The following is a 14,360-nucleotide window of genomic DNA, read 5'->3' as shown; positions in this document are numbered from 1 at the left end:
AACTGGTGTCCATCATGATTCCTGTTCACTCCGACAACAAAGCACTTGAATGCAACAAGCTCGTAATCACGATTTCTAAAGTGGGAATTAGGACATTTCCGATAGCACGTGAAGGCAGCAAAATCATTTGCAAGAAATCTAGAAAAACACTGCTTTTTTAAAACTGCATTTGTTTTGTTTTTTTTACAGCTAAAAGACTTTATTAGATTTAAAAAATCTTTTATTTGAAATATTTTTTTAAATATTGGTAAAATAAGTTTTATTAGTGATGCAAGGATTTAGATGTTTTGTGGGCAATTCCAAAAAACAAAATTGAATATTTATATGATCAAAAGATTTGACTACACTGAAAAAAATGCTCTTCTTATTTAGTTGAAATTGTACTTATCTAGTAAATGCATCTTGATTTAAGAATGTTTAAATATTTAGACTAGAAACAAGACAAAAATGACTTAAGGCCTGTACACACCGGGACGAATATCGCGCGCGCTTATCGCCAGCGTTTTTCGTGCCGTTTTTCGGCGCGTCTTGAGTGTTCACACCCAAGCCGTTTTTCACTGGCGCTGCGCCGAGTGAACGTGCAAATTCAGTCGATGCGCTCGCGGTACACAAGATGGTGCTGCGGCACTTTAAGCCTCTGACACTCGCGCTCAGAGAGACAGTATTTACGTGCTTGCCAAAACCATAGACATATTATGTATATGGACAAAACCATTCACACACTTTTTGCTAACTGGCAAGCAGCATTAGCAGTTCATCTTCTTCTTTGTCTTCTTACTACTTCTTCGTCGTATCAATGTGTGCTCGGCAAGACCGTTTTGTGCTCGAGCGCCACCAAGTCGTGTTTTACTGTCACTTCAGCAGCTCCAGGCACTTGAACAAAAGCGCCGATCTCATTGGTCGGACAGTTTTTTACGCGCCGCGTCAAAATAAAAAAACCAACCCGACGCGTTTTTTTTAAAAATGACGCTTTTACGCCTGGCGTTTTGCGCGTCGGTGTGAACACTCACATTGGCGCCCATTGTTTAGTCCCGAGGCGTTAAACGTCGGCGATAAACGCGTGCGAAAATCGTCCCGGTGTGAACAGGCCTTAAGAAGAGCATTTTTAATACATTTTTTGTACAATTTGTTTTGAAAGTAGTCTCATGCTAAAAAATGCAATAATAAATAACTAAAATTAAGACACAATTTATACAAAACGAAATTCACTGTAAAGAAAGCAATTCACTTTTTACAAAACAAAAAAAATTACTTTCTACAAAACAAAACTCGATATTAACTCGATAAAACAAACTTTGATATTCAATTTAACAAATAACATTAGGCTGCAGGATTCATATTTAAACGGTCTTTTTGCGTTTAATAATCACAGATGCTAACAGAATAAACAGCCTACCTTACAATCAGCCCTGAATCCTTTGCTCTGAACAGAACATGAATAGCTTTTCATGAGGTGAATTATTCCTCAACGCGTCTCAAAACGATGAAGCTGAAGTAACGTTACAGTGCTTCACTAGATGTGTTTGTATGAGTTGATGTGTGGCCGTTGACACTTGGATCGTCAGTATTTGAATATCAAAGAGTGCGTGATATTCAAACTCTGTGGGCGTGGTCACATTACCGGATAATGAAGTGGCTCGCGGGTGACTGACATCTATCTCTTTTCAACCAGATTACATAAACACAGAATATTTGTTTTCGATTTGGTTTACATTGTTTAAAACCTAACATTTCAACGTTTCTTTAGACATATGTCTCATGTTTGTGGGACAAGTATTCACTAAGCTAGAGTTCCTTTTCTGAAGACTATCTGAATGAACGTCTTTGACAGAGAGGCTGCAGATCCCGCATCATGTTTGTTTTCTTTATTTTGCAAAAAGCGAAACATTTTGTTTTTATTGTGACTGTACACACACAAAAAAAGAAACAACAGATTATAATGATGTATTACACTTGCCTGAATGATAAAAAACGACAGTTTATTTGAGTCTCTTTGGCATTGATAAGAAAAAAAGCGAGCCGATCACGCCGGCGCGACCGCCGACTTATTTAAATTAGATACTTTGGTTCTGTGAAATGATCAGACTGTCCTCAAAAAACCCCCCGACTTCAAGCACCTTATTACGACCTTTATTTACGTTTTAAAGTCAAGCGCCCTCTAGCTGGTGTAAAAATAATGACAGTGTCGTGTTACGTCGTTACCAATCAAAATGCGTGTTCATTTAAATGCAATGTGTGGAATTTTTACCACCATTTTTTTTAATTAACAAATACACCCACCCCACCCCTTCAGAGATACATTCATACAGTACAAACCCCAATTCAATATTTATATTTTTCTTTTGTGAACATTGAGCTTGTTCCTGGTAGTTTGTTTGCAAGTCCGGAATAGAGATAGGCCACGATAAAACTAAAACCCGTTCGAATGGCCAGCATCTCTATTTTATATTATTGTTCAAATCATACCGTGGGCCGGATTGGACACCTTTTTGGGCCGTATTCGGTCCGTGGGCCTTTTTTGTTTGACACCGCAGCTCAAACAATGCAGTCAAACGAATGCTAATATACCATCTATTATTGTCTCATAAACTTAATTGGATCATATGATTTTCACCTTATATAATTTCATTGTGTACTATACAGTGATCAAAGGTTGAAACAGACACAGTCCACCACAGCAATATTGACAATATAGTCAATGGCATGAGTTTGGGGGTGGACTTCCTGAATGTTTGACTAAGGCCAGAAAGGATAAGTTTTTGAGAAACACGTTTAAAACAAGTTTAGGGGCACAGAAGTTACACTGTAAAAGGTGGCAACCTGCAGAGAGCTTTTCTACAGTTTTATTGGTATGCATTATTGTATTTAGGTTGATTCAGTGATTGTTATTGTTTTTGACTTAAATAAAACCAGGCAACATAGATATAGATACCATTTTTAGCTTACATTTTATTTTTTCTACACACTTCACTCAACTTGAAATGCCAAAAACTGTCACAGTGTGTAGAATGATTTAGGAAAATATGTAAATTTTAAGCACAGAAACTTTATTAAAATATTGTACGATATTATATTGTACAGTATAAAAATATTAGGTTGCACTTTATGCTAAGGCGATGTTGTTACATTTTCTCAAATACGTACTGAGTACATTTAATAAACTACATATACTTACATTGGAGGTTTGGTTTAGGTTTAGTTACTTATAATTATAATACTTTACTGTTATTACTATATTAAGTACATGTACTAACGTGTAACTACCAAATATTATTTTAAGCTAATATCAAATTTGTTAAATATTTCTTACTTTATAATAAGGTTTCATTTGTCAACATTAGTTATGACTACATTAGTTAACATGAAATAACAATGAACAATACTTCTACAGCATTTATTAATCTTAGTTAATGGTAATCTCAACATTTACTAATACATTATTAGGATCAAAAGATGTGTCTGTTAACATTAGTTTATGCACTGTGAACTAACATGAACAAGAACATTTTTAGGTTACGTTTTATTTGAAGGTGTCTGTGTTACAGTGTAATTATATATTTAAGTACTGAGTAATATTAATTAACTACATACTTACTTTAGGGTTAGGGTAGGATTGGGGTTTGGTTGAGGGTTAGTTGCATGTAATTATGCATAATATACATGTAACATATGTAACAAGGACAAGTGTTACCCATTTGTATTAACTAATATTAACAAAGGTTAATTAGCGCTGTAAAAACACTGCTCATTGTTAGTTCATGTTAGTCAATGCATTAACTAATGATAACAAATTAAACATAAAATGTTACCAATATTACACTTAACAATGCTTTTAAATTATTAGTGTTTTTTTAACAACGTAATTCTGAAGTTTCTACAGTTTTCTTTTTCTTAAGTTAAATATCTCAATATAAATGTATTGTTTTGGTAACATAATTATGGCCAATTTTTAAAATTATCATGATTTTAACATAGAGATGCTGCAGTCTCTACACTTTTCTTTTGCTTCATTTTAATAGCTCAGAATAAAAATAAAGTGTATTCATTGATTTGTTGTATAGCGAACTTATAATTATGGCCAACTCTTTTTTATTATTATTATTCTAAAGTATTGAGAGATGCTTTCCAAAGCAATTTGGACCTTCAGTGAGGCATGAAGACAGCAGCTGACCCACTAAAGCTTGTCTTCATTCATCATGTCATAAATGGGCTTATTTGACCTGGAACAGAGGATGTTAAAAGTACAAATGAACGTGGATGCTTTTTGAAAAAGGCCGGTTATTTTCTTCATGTGCCAGCAGCGGGCTCTGAAAGAGCCAGTGAAGTTACTGAAGCATGTGAGTTTGCTCTTCCGGCCTGTTATTTCTGTGAACCCTGGAGTGCCAACAACAGAGGATACAGTCCGTTTCCGTGTGAACTTTAGCGCTTAGTCAGAAATTTCTGTTCACATCTAAATAAATGTACATGAGGAAGTGCGGGTTATTGCAGGGATTTCAGACGTATTTGGTTCTCAGAAAGGGGAAGAAGCAACTTACAAGAGTTTCTATATAGTTGCTATAAATGTAGCTATTTGTTCATTGGTGTAGCTCAGTAGCTCAGCTCTTTCAAAATAGCATGCCGCAGCAACCAGCGTTTTTTTTCTAGTGAAGTAGTGGTGTAGCAGGGTAAAATGTTGCATTGCTGTAATCATTTTGCATTGCTCTTTTATATCAATGTGCACAAGCTAGCTAATTCGATAACGAAACACTCTACTTGAATAGCTGAAGCAGTGCTGAGACGTTTGATTCACTTTAACCTTACTGGTTCATTTTGACCAATTAACTGTTTTTACGACTGGGTTAACATTAGAAGTTCCTGCATAGCATGTTATACAATGAGATGACACACTCTCATAAAAAAAGGTACAGTGGAGGTACAATTTTGTTCCTTGGGGAACAAAACGTATAAAGGTACTTTAAAGGTGCACAATTGGTCCTTAGGGTACAATTATACCATTGTTTTCCTCTACTTAGAGCAGAGATGTATAAAGTACTAGAGACACATACTTGAGTAAAAGTACAAGTTCCTTATTAAAAAAGTGACTTGAGTAGAAGTTGAAGTGCTCTTTAAGCACCACACTTAAGTAGAAGTACTAAAGTATTCAACATTTTTTGTACTTAAGTATTGCAAGTAGTTTATTTTAAAATGTACTACTCAAGTACTGAAAGTAAAAGTACAAGTATTGTGTTATGTAGTTATTAAAGAAAGTAGTCAAAAGTTTGAACATCATATTGTTTTTATTATTTCAAATGATTAAGCTAAAGGACAATCACAATGTTGGTAGGTAATTTTTCTACATATTGTCATATAAATAACCTGAAAATACTGTAGTTCATTAAGATTAAATCTTACTATAACCACTCTTACTAAAAAAAAATGGGGTAAGCACACTTATATTCTCATTTCAAGAGGTGTTCTGAGTAAATTATTTGTTTGTAACACTTTACAATATGGTCTGATTTGTTAACATTACATTAGTTAATGTATTAGACTAATAACTAACATGAACTAACCATGATCAATACATTTGTTACTGTATTTATTAATCTTTGTTAATCTTAGTTAATAAAAATACAGCTGTTCATGTTTTGTATATGTTACTTCACAGTGCACATTAACTATGTAAACAAATAGAGAGCAATTTGAGCGCAAGACACTCGTGTTGTTTTAAAGACAGTGAATGCGCGTTCGCGGGGCTCTCTCGCGCTCTCTCTCGCGCGCTCTGTCTCTCTCTCGCACTCTCGCGCGCGCTCTCTCTCTCATGCGCGGTAATGTGGGTTTGGAATGGAATGATTTGTAACATTTTTATAATTGTAACGAGTAACGATGCTGCACATAAAAAAAAATAACAGAGTAAAAGTATTAAACTCATCGAAAATATGTACTGAAGTAAAAGTGGAAGTAGGAGAAAAAAATAATACTCTAGTAAAGTACAGATACTGCCTTTTAGTACTTAAGTACAGTAGTGAAGTAGTTCTACTTCGTTACTATACATCTCTGACTTAGAGCAGGGGTAGGCAAGTTCAGTCCTAGTGAGTCACTGTCCTGCAGAGTTTGGCTCCAACCCTGAAAGACGTCTTTAGAAGCTCTTATTGAGAAATAACAGAGGTTTAGTTGTTGATGTTTTATTGAAAATATTTGGTCACCATTATGGTGAACAGTGTTTCATTTAGTTGGGCAGTTTGACTCTTGGCTTTTTATGTGAGTTTGTGGTTTTTGTTACAGTGTTAACAAAACACATAATCTGTGTCACAAATCCCAAAATGCATCTTTTGAATTTAGTTTTTAGTCAAAATAGTAGAATCTTAATATTGGTTGTCAACCATAATCTTGCAGAATTGTAATATTGGGGCATTCCTTTTAAATACTACTCTTTATCCCATACATTTGGGTGCTTTTTAGTTTTAGCAGTTCTAGTATAGATTTTATGTTTTCACGATAAGTGAGATCTGTATAATTTTTGTGCTCGGATTTTATGATGTGATACATGTCATGTAGATTTTTTACATTTTATAAGGGAAATGTAAGCCATGTGGAAAAACTTAGCCATGATATCAGCTGTTGTGGGTGGTTGCTAGGGCATTTCTACCATGAAGTCATTTAAAGGGGTGGTAAACCACGATTTCATTATTCTAACTTTAGCTAGCGTGTAATGTTGCTGCTTGAGCATAAACAACATCTGCAAAGTTACAACGTTCAAAGTTTAAAGCAAAGGGAGATATTTGCTTTTAAAGAAATCAGTTTCTAAGGACTACAGTAAACGGCCGCTAGGCGACTACACACATTCCTCCAGGGTTGGTGACATCAACAGGCTCAATATTTACATAAACCCCTCCTCCGAGAATATTAAATAAGGGGGGGTGAGGCCATTTTGTATCGCGGCGCTGTTGTGGTATAGTTAGGCTGGAGTGTTGTTGCAGCGATGCCAAGGAAACGCTGTTATTTTCATCCGGATTGCAGGTCTGGGGTACTTGCTCTGTTCAGCCTTCCTTGGGACGGGGGTGCGTTGCAGAGCGTTTAACACACAGCATGTTATATGCACGTGTGTTTGAGTCAGCGGGGAATCAGGCGCGCGCAGGGCTCCCTGCAGCACATCTCACGGAGGGAAACATCCACCGTCTTCGCGATTTCAATGCCGGATTTGCACAACGTCAGCTGCGTGAAAAAAACACTGCCGGTGCGTGGATGCACGACGCGCGCTGCACATTTCACGGAGGACAACACAATCTTCCACAAACTTCGCGAGTTCAATACAGGATATGCACAACGGCTTGTCCTGAAAGCTGGATTTACAAACAGAAGCTGTTCACGGGCCACAACCTGTAAGTCTGATTTATTTTTCATCGATGTGTTTTCCTGTAATAGGTTGTAGCAAGGAAGTAAACAGATGACAACGCTGTTCTGCAAACCAGTCTGTTAAATGCTCATTCATACTTAACGTTATCCGACGAACACCTAACGTTACAAACACTAACGTTAAAATCTCAACAGCGAACCTGACATTAGTGTAAATTATTCTTTGATTAGAGCTTTTATGTATATTTATCTACAGGCATGCTAAACATGGTTCTGTGTGTGATTTGGCTAACTTACTAGTTAAAGCCAGTGCTTAGTGTTCGTTTTGGGTTAGTTCTTGCGACAGATATTTGGCTATAATCGTTCTAAAAATACAAAAGTTAAAGTGCCATTCAGTAGCGATTATAGATCCGCAGTCTTTACTCTTGAGGACTGAACAGGTTCTGCTCGATCATCTTCACTCAAATGTTCTGGGTCTGATTCGGGCTCATATGGTTTTATTGACGCAGTTGTTTTTTAAACTGACCAAAGCAGAAAGCACAGCCTCCGGTAAAGGTAAGGGGCGTGGCGTTTCCGTCAAACGTGCACTAGGCGGTTAGCGAATCACAACACACTGGGCCAGCTAACCAATCTGAGCCCACTGCGTATTTTTGAGGGACTGGCTTCATACAACCCGGAAAGCATCAGACCGTTTTACAAGGAGGGACAGAGCAGTGTAGAATAAAGGTCAAATATATGAAAAATAAGGCAATTTTTTTTAAACGAAGCATGAACACATGTTACAGTGCACCCCACAAACACAGTCAAGCCTTCAAAAGAATGTGTTTTACCACCCCTTTAAGATTAAAATACAAGATTAATTATATTTTCTAGTCAAAGAATGCTTTGAAAAGTAATAGCATATCTCTCTATTTTATAAGTTACTTGTAATTTACTATTTTTACTGTAGTTGTACTACAAGTATCTGGGTAACAGTTTCAAAGCAGCTTCCCCAGGACTGAATTTCATTGCATTCTCCTCAAACGGACAGACATTTGGATTTCATGTAACGCTCCAAGTCCTTCAGGGTTTCCTTTGGGGTGTCTGTTTGGTACAGGCACCTTCCTCAAGCCCTTCTGTCTCGTCCAGATAACTGCGATCACACACCGCCTGCTTACTAACTAGCAATCAATCCCAAAACGTCCGTTGGACAGCACAAAGAACGGCAGGTGTTTTTTACATTCTGACCGAGGAAAAAGCAGCTTATGCGAGCAAACATTCAGCCCCCATAAACACAACTAAACACTCTCTGCAAGTGCTTGAACAGCACAAAAGCACACAAACACAAGTGAGCGCAAAAGCACATGCATGTAGGCTTAAAGTTATCCGTCACGGCTTGCCGTAATAATGGGATTTCCCTGCTGACCTAGAATCCTCTTCCTGGCGAGCAGAAGCGGAGATCCCAACACCCCGCCAGCACACACTCATCTCGGGATATGTGCTGTCGGTTTTTGCCCTCCCTTTCTCTGGCAAAGATCACACACGCACATGTTCAGCATGTTGGCACGCCGATCTCATGAATAATTTGAATGATTAATTTCTGCTTGCGGAAAGCAAGCGATGCTTGAAGGAGTTGTAAGAGGATCAAAGGGAATATTGATTATCCACTCCAGATTTTTTGTATCAGACATTATCTCCTCAGAGTCTAATTTGGTGTTGTATCATTTAAAAGACCACAGAAAGGGTATGAGTGATCATTAGCATAAACACTGTTTTCAAATTTATAAAAATTACAGGCCAAGAAAATGACTTGCATTAAACTGTAAAAGTCAACATGAAATCAAAAGTTGACCCCATTTTATTCTGGTGCTCTTCGGTCATTTTGGACCAAAAAGCATATTTTTTTTTGTTACTGTATCGTAATAGTATGAAACTTGATAAATGTTTTGGCACTTGCTATGTGGGGGAAAGAAATCATGAAAAGGTTAAATGGTCCAGAAATAAAATAGTCCAAAATGACAGCATTGGTCCTCAAATTTGGAACACAACTTTTTTAGATGTATGGCTTTGATTTTCTGACGGTTTTAGAGTAAAACTTGTTTTGGAAAATATAAAATACTATTGAAAATTGTATTTCTGAAAAACTTTTTTTAATTTCGCTTTTTTAAAAACTGTTTTCCCTTCAGCATTAATCTGCCTATAGGGGTGTGTTTCCCATACAACGACGTAACTTGCTGCTTAACTACCATAGTACGTTAGCCTGGCTCCGCCCTCCTATGTACTTCCGCTTAATTTTCATTTTCGTTTTGAGTACTCCGTCTGGGATTGCGGTATATTCTCTGGTTTTTAACCGGTCCAATCAGCGAACAGAGGGAGTGGCTGAGAACAATGACATTGATGTTGTGCGCTAGTTTGAGATGACATACGTCATGACCGAACGTTAGCGATTGGTTATGGCAGATCTAGAGTGGCTCTGGGCAGATCCTATAGTTTTAAACTTCAACAGAGTACCCGCCTTCAAGGAAGTTAAGACTTGTCAATGGAGAGTGGCCAGACTCTCTGTACAAATGAAATTGTACTAGGACCAGGCTAATAGTACGTTGCATCGTTGAAGAAATCAACTAGCCAGTCACGACTGTTTCCAGAAACCGAATGGTCAACAATGGTGACATGCTTCATGCCGCAATGCATGCTGGGAGCCATGGATGAGTTTGGCATGATGCACCCAGAATGCATTGTTCAATTGTTGCAACTTGTATGCTTGTTAACTTGCTATTACAAATTGAATTAATACTAGGTTGGTCCAACAATTGTGGAACCAACTTCTTTTCAGTGGTTAAGCCAACTTTTTTTGCATTTAATTGTCCAGTTAACTAAAACATAATCATTAGCCTAAATTTTTGTGAGTTGGATTTTTCCAGTGTTTTAATAAATTATTTTGAGATCGAAGGAGTTAAGCTTTTTTTTGAGAAAAGAACAAAGAACGGCACTGAAGTCATTTTTAAAAAAGGAAAATGTGTTCAGAGTTTTGCCGACCAGATACGGCAAAACTTTAATCTCAACTAGCTCCGCTTCACCTTCTCCGTTGCTCTGGTTGGTTGTAGCGCTATCCTATTGCGTGCAGGAATTTGAAAGACAATCCCGCCCCTCAGATTGAGCCCTGCCAATGGTGTGTTCCCAGACCCAACATCTTGATGTGGGTCTGGCTTGTCAGGCTAGCTTTAAAGGTCCCGTTCTTCGTGTTTTTTTTGAAGCTTTGATTGTGTTTACAGTGTGCAATATAACATGTGTTCATGTTTCGCGTGTAAAAAAAACACAGTATTTTTCACACAATTTACTTATCTGTATACCGCTGTTCTCACCATCCTAAAAACGGCTGGTGATTTCCTTGTGCTATGAAGTCCCTCCTTCAGAAATACGTAACGAGTTCTGACTGTGCAAGCGGTTCCTGTGCTGTGATTCGACCACAGCTTAGCGCACGTGAAAGCGGTTCCTGTGTTGTAATTTGACAGCAGCTTAGCGCACGTTGGAAAGGTCACGCCTCTTAACGGGGAGATGCGTTCAATAATCTCTACAGCGTCCCTGGGAAAGCCAAACAAAGGTGATTTGACTCCTGGATGAAAATAACAGCGTCTCGATGACTTGGCGATAAACACACTCAACGCAACAGTTCCTTTTCTCCACGCGACCGTCCGCTTCTCCACGTGGGACAGCAACAAGACCGCGCCCCCTTTTCGCGTTTCTTTGTGGGCGGAGGTTAGTCTGTTCTACTGCTCTACTGACGTAATTAAAGAAGGAAGTACCAGGATGTAGTCCAAGCCAGCCGTTCGCTGTAGGCTTTGAAAGGGAACTTCTGTTAAATAAAATATCTCGCTTGGCATTGAACTTTGAGCTTTATAATTTTACAGGTATTATTTATGCTCTAACAGCAACATTACACACTAACTAAAGTTTGAACAATGGAATCGCGAAGAAGGGGACCTTTAAGTCTCTTGACAAACTAAAAGACATAAATGACATTTGTATGTGTTCGAAATAAAGATATAGTTTGTACTAAATGTCAGCTTGCTTATTTTGCTCAAGATAAGGATTTATTAAGTCCACATGTCAAGAGCGGTTGTTCCAACCACACAAGTTTGCGATGCTGTTTGCGAATGTTCGTTGGAACTATGGTTTCGGGAAACACCGACTGGTTGAACTATGTTGATAACGACGGAACTTGCGACCACGGTTTGCTAACTTTTGGGAAACGCACCCCAGGTATCTTCTTTGAAAAGAGACCAGACTTAAGTCTGCGCTCCAAGGCATTCAAAATGTTTGACAGTTTATTTAATTTTCAGGTCTGTGCTTAAAAAGTGAATAAATGGATAATAACTACAAACTATCAGACATTTATCTTATTTTTAGCCATATAGAAAAAACTATATTGGCAGCAAGTTGCATATTTTTGCATAGTTTGAGCCAATGAATAAAAGTTAAAAGAATAAACTTTTTTTCCTCCTCCTCGGGTATGAGCTCCATATTCTCCTATATCATACTCTATGAGCCATAAAAGCCTGATGTTTCAAATATGATACTTAACAAAAAACACATGCAGACTTAAAAAAAACAAAAAAACGATTTTATCTAAAGGTTCATATGTTAGACTTCACTGTAGACGTATTATGTTGACAGAGTAACTATTACATGGATATACCTGAAAAGGAAGATTTTCAGTTCAATTAATTAAATTTTTTTCACAAAAATGTTTTTTTTTCACAACATATGATTCCAAAGCAGTGGCCTACAAACTCATTAAAATTAAACCGTAATACTTCCATAGTCATTAAATTTGTTCAGAAACATGTTCAGTTAACATCTTTCATTATTTTATAGGTTTGACAATGGTTATTCATAATTTTTTTTTTACTGTGGGAGGGTGCAGATGTAGCACTTCATTATTTTTTGTGATGTTTATGTTATTCACTCTCAGAAAAAATGTGTACAAATTGTACCTTTAGGGGTACAACAGCTTGTCACTGGGGCAGTACCCTTAAAAGGACATCTTTGTACCTTTTTCCCCCTTAAAGGGATAGCAGCCCAAAATTTGAAGCCCATAATGGGTGGATGCACTTTTTTGGTCTTAAATTTTGGGCTGCCATTCAATAAAACTCTGATTGTATTCGCCTGAAAGAAGAATGTCATATACACCTAGGATTGTTTGAGGGTGAGTAAATCATGGGGTAATTTTCATTTTTGGGTGAACTGACCATTTAAAAGGTGCATATTAGTACCTTTAGAGTAGCAATATGTAGAGAACCTTTTAGGTGTAAAAAAGGTAAAAATGTGTCATTTTAAGGGTACTGCCCTAGTGACAAGCTGTTGTACCCATAAAGGTCAAAATTTAGCAAATTTTTTCTTAGAGTGTTCCAATATTTCATCAAAGTATTCTCATACGCATTCAAAAAGGCGTAAACTGTGAATATCCAGACACCCTACAACCACCTCTGCTTGCAAAGTTTACTTAGACATAACCACAGTGCATTCATTGTTGACATGTAACGGCAACTACTCCATGCACATTTATGTGCAGTTCCTTTTCCATGATTTGTCACAGTTTCCCCATTCATAATGGGAGCTGACGGAAAGAGGTCATGGAGTCACCTCGGTAACATGTCAGCCGGAATAATGGATGCAGTTCTTTTAGGTCAAGTGTCATATAGATCCAGCTAAAGCTGTGACCCAGGTGCAGGAATGCTGTTTACACCCAATAATTTTATTGGATTAAATGACTCGTTTTAAATAGTTCATAATGACTCTTTTGTAATCCAGCTGGGCCAGAATATTGTCCTTTCCCTGTTGCAGACGCTGCCAGACTTTAATGAGGTTACTGCAACGTTAGTTAGCAACATATGATGAGATTACACGCCTGCAGAAGCATAACTGATCTATATCACGTGTCATAGAAATGATACGATGGTTCATTTAGCACTTCATTCAACATTTATCAACTGGGAAAACTAGCAGTTTGCATGCTTGTTTGTTGCTACTTAGTGTTGTCTTACAGTTGTATGCATGTACGTTTCTATTTATTTGTTTAATTCATTCAGTATATTAACTTGAGTCCTACATTAGATATTTACCCATAAAGTAAAACACATTTCGAGAACAGACTCCGGCCTTGTTGACTTGATTTGCCATTTTGTATTTTCAAATATAACTACAAGATGCATCACATAATTAAAGGGTTAATTAACCCCAACAATTCTGTCATAATTTGCGACATAATTCATGTCGTTCCAAACCTATTAGACTTGTGTTCATCTTCAGAAACACAAATTACGATATTTTTTATGAAATCTGAGATTTCTATCCCTCCATTGATCCACACAACTATCTCTCAGATTTCATAAAAAATATCTTCATTTCTGTTCTGAAGTTAAACTAAAGTCTAATGGGTTTGGAACGACATGAGGGAGAGTAAATTATGACAGAACTTTCATTTTTGGGTGAACTAACCCTTTAAAATAATCATTTAATTTCACGCCCCCATTCTTAACCCTTAAACAGGCGCGACTGGAAAATGATCAGCAAAAAATAATTTCATGTCACTTCTTATTTCATATCCAAAGGATTTTTTTTAAATGTTTGATGTAGTTGATTTTATGGGTTGTAACTCCCAGTTCACATTGCCTGTTTAGGTTATAAAAAAATTATTATCCACAGTATTGACAATGAATGGTGTTTCAAGGTAAACTGGGCTCACTGTACTGGTCATTGGATTATTGTGAATTCCAGGGTGACAGGTGAGGGGTCGGTTGTGGGTGGTGGGAGGTCCAGTAGAAATCTCGTGAACTTTTATATATCAAAGGCTCAAGGGATAGCACAAATAGCACAATTCTCATCTCCATCACCTTCTCTCTTTCTTCTCTCAGTCACCTCATCCTTCCTGATCTGCATATTTCCCTTCCCAAAGCTGAGCTTTGGTTGATGCAGTCTTTGCAAACAGATTTTGCAAACTGATTTGTGAACTTCTATCGTATCACAGCCAATATAGCTACATATCT

The 14,360-nt window shown here is 37.3% G+C and overlaps 1 protein-coding gene and 1 long non-coding RNA gene across 8 annotated transcripts in view; both read left to right on the top strand.

Annotated features, from left to right (window-relative positions):
- The window catches only part of LOC307136777 (rho GTPase-activating protein 26-like), a 182,370-nt gene that overhangs the window by 27,905 nt on the left and 140,105 nt on the right, over window positions 1-14,360 (top strand). The gene's annotated exons all lie outside the window — the stretch shown is intronic.
- Window positions 6,035-11,915, top strand: LOC307136783. Its single transcript, XR_013817825.1, has 3 exons — window positions 6,035-6,647; window positions 8,178-10,541; window positions 11,303-11,915. It is a non-coding gene; the product is annotated as an uncharacterized lncRNA (long non-coding RNA).

This window comes from Gobio gobio (assembly GCF_949357685.1).
Source record: "Gobio gobio genome assembly, chromosome: 14".
Classification (NCBI taxonomy): Eukaryota; Metazoa; Chordata; class Actinopteri; order Cypriniformes; family Gobionidae; genus Gobio; species Gobio gobio.
This window is presented reverse-complemented; position numbering and strand designations above follow the sequence as displayed.